General features: G+C 43.4%; 1 pseudogene; it reads right to left on the bottom strand.

The window, feature by feature from the left end:
• Positions 1-1,447: 1,447 nt before the first annotated feature.
• LOC133226590 (uncharacterized) lies at positions 1,448-2,600 on the bottom strand (annotated as a pseudogene).
• Positions 2,601-3,445: the final 845 nt, after the last annotated feature.

Raw genomic sequence — 3,445 nt, 5'->3', positions numbered from 1 at the left:
ACCCATTCAATTCTGAATAATTTACACTTGGCCTTTTTTCTGGGTATCAGACAACGTTCTTGGTGTGGTCATACAGTGTGACCTGGTAAAAATCAGTAAGATCAGTCTCCGCTTGTGATATCCATTTCTCTTTTGTGTTGTAACTCTGCCTATGGATAATCCCACTGAATGCCATTGTTTAATGTCCTATGGCAAGTCTTGGTGAAGTGATCAAAAATGTAAGAAAATCAAGAATGCAGTTTAAATTCATTGGACCATAGAGCATTGCTGGAAGAAACCTCAGGTAAACACAGGTATGGATATGGTACCAGTTAGAGCTACAGCAACTGGTATTTCTCAGATACTACTGTGGTAATTAGTAAGTCTTCCACATTTTTTACAAATCTGACTTTTATTTAAGCTAACAGTGGTAAGGTCTTTTGGGAAACTACGGACCACTTCTTGCCACGTTAGATTCAGTTTTGCATGACAGATAGAGAGCCAAGAAAAGCTTTCAGTTGCCAAGCAGATATGACAGTCCTTCAGTGTGAGATGCCATATCAGTGAACTATTCAGCACTTGTGAGGGCTACACTTCCAAATAAGTTGACACGATAAGACAATTAGGTGGTTAGGCAGACAGTTTGGTTGTTCTAGTTTATGACTAGAAACCTTGTAAAAATGTAGGTGACTTTCTAATGGAAAGCTACCTGATGAAAAAATGTTTCTTCATGAAGATTAAAGAATTAATATTTATATAACATTGTGGAGATATAGAGGAATATCTAAATATTAATTATTACCAGAATTACTTTGTTCACTCATTCAGAAGGTGCAGTGATTTCAGAAAAAGACGGCGCAAATATGCACTTATGACTGGTTAATTTATGTATGTACAAAGGACAGATTGAAAATGCCAAACAGTCCTAATTGCAAATAAAAATTAAAAGCCCAATCTTCTAAGAGTGGTTATTTTTATTTATAATTTTATGAGACAAAAATTATAGAAAGTGAAAACATTATTGAGTTGTGTGTGTGCATTTTATCATCACTTCTGTGGACGTATTTTTCATTTTAACTATGCTTCCAGTAAATACTTTAATATAAAACATAGCACTAGAATTTTTTAAATTTGGAAATGTGGTTACAGAGAAGCTTTGTTTCCCTGAAGATTTTTGAACAAATGTCTCAACTGTTAGATCATTGAAGAAGCAGAAGAAGTCACTTGTAGGCCTTCTGACCTTGCCTGTTTGGTTTTTCATATTTGTCTGTACTTTCTTCACCTAGAAAAAGAGAAAGAAATATTTTTTCAATACTTTTCTTGATTTATTTTTTTTTCAGAAATGAGTGAGACTTGTTCTGTTTCTTTATAACAGTGATATCAGGAGATGTTTATGTTTGCTCTGAAATACTTTAGTGCTAGTTTTACCTTCTACATATAGTCTTAAAATAAGTTTCTGGACAATTGTCATGGACCCACCAGGCTCAGAATAATTCACCATCCCCTCCAGCAGTTTCTGCAACTTGTCACTGGGGACTCCATACAGCTGCCTTCCATCTCCGACGCTTCCAAAGCACTGGAGGAACCCAGTGGACTAGATACTCGCCCATACTGTCCCCCACACCCTGCCACTCATGACTGTCCAGCCTTGGGGAAAATCTCTTGGTCTTCCTATATTGTTGTCTAACCCCAGAGAAGACCCAAACCCAACTCTGCTTAACTTTTGAGATCAGACAAATTAGGCACGGGTAAAACACTCTGTATGTGTGTCAACATGCTGATCCCCATCACAATCAGCAGGCAGGTCCCAAGGGTACCCAAAGGCCATTCAAAACCTTCAGAACTCTCAACCAATGCTGCTGTACTTGTCACTGGGGCTGGTGCAGCTGCTGTGCTTGCCAGCTCTCCCACCACCAGCTTCTCTTTTTCTGAGTCCAGATCTTCCTCATCTGCCTTGCTGGGAAACGCTGTGTGGTCTCCTGCATCCTCAACTTGTCCCGAGTGCCTGAGGCTGGACCCAGCCGACGCTCCCGAAGGTGGTATCTTGCTCTCGGCATCCTTTTGGGGCTCAGGCTTGCGGTGCTCAGTGGGCAGCTACCAGTGGATGCTCTCGGCCACCGTGGGGCTGGGCTCAGCTGCGGGGCCCAGTTCCTCCACCACCTGCTCCCGCTGCTCAGCAGCCGCCTCCTCTACATCCTCGACTGCCCCGACACCTTCCCCCGGCAGCCGCTCCCTCCCGGCCTCCCATCTTCTCCCAGGCCGCTTCAGCTGCCGCTGGCTCCCAGGGCTGCTCCCTCTTGGCTCCCCACAGCCTCACGAAGACGGAGGTGAGGATGAGGGCCAGGACAGTGAAGAGCAGTGGGACAGCCGGGTACAAGTCCACGGCTATGTCCATCCGACGCTGCTGCCGGAGCCCACCTGTATTACAAGTCGTTACCATAAAGTGCAATGAAACAAGAACCTTAGCCCAAGCCCCCTACCTGACAAACACTAACACAGCAAATACAGGATGTAAATAAGGTACGACCTGCTGAAACTGTGAGATCAAGAGCAACAACTTTGAGAGCCAATAAATCAGCATCATGATGAGTGGCTATTAATCTGAAACAATGAATGTTTATCACAAATAGGATTAGACATTCTGGTCAGATCTGTTGTTATCTCAACCCTTTGTGCCCTACACTGGGTGCCAAAAAGAGCTGTAGTAGTTTAAGCTCAGCTGTAAATCAGCCATGCAGTCTCTCTCTCACTCCCCCTCTTCTTCATTCTCCCTGCTCCTGGAAGGATGGCGAGAAGAATTGAAATAATGTAACTCCCATGGGTTGAGATAAGAGCAGTCCAGTCACTAAGGCAGAACACAAACCACTGCTGCTACCACCAATAATAATAATGATAAGGGAAATAACAAGGGAAGAGAATACAGCCCCTCACCACCCGCTGACTGATACCTAACACCACCCAGCAGTGAACTTGCCCTTCTGGGTAACTCTCAGTTTACATCCTGGGCATGACGTGCCATGGTATGGAATACTTCTTTGGTCAGTTTGGGTCAGGTGTCCTGTCTCTGCTTCCTTCCATCTTCCCCTTCTCCCTGGCAGAGCAGGAGACTCAGAAAGTCCTTGGTCAGACTAAACATTTGATCAGTAACCAAAAGCATCAGTGTTATCAGCGCTGTTCCCAGGCTGAAAGTCAAAAACACAGCACTGCACCAGCTACTAGGAAGGAGAAAAAATGACTGCTACTGCTGAACCCAAGGCAACAATCTTTCAGTAATTTCTTTTTTCTTTTTGATTAAATCACCACAGTTTTAGACACATACTATATACTCAAAAAATTATCAAAAGAAAATCCTTGCAGCAGCCAGCAAGGTTTCATGTAAGGAGCGAGAAGGTCCACACATCAGAAACCATATATGAAGTCTGCTTTTATCTGTTAGCTAGAATTGTCTGAACCTCTTCAAGTTCCC

Source organism: Neopsephotus bourkii, unplaced genomic scaffold (genome assembly GCF_033783945.1).
Source record: "Neopsephotus bourkii isolate Nb327-2 ecotype Australia unplaced genomic scaffold, CSIRO-AGI_Nbou_v1 NB_1792, whole genome shotgun sequence".
Classification (NCBI taxonomy): Eukaryota; Metazoa; Chordata; class Aves; order Psittaciformes; family Psittacidae; genus Neopsephotus; species Neopsephotus bourkii.
This window is presented reverse-complemented; position numbering and strand designations above follow the sequence as displayed.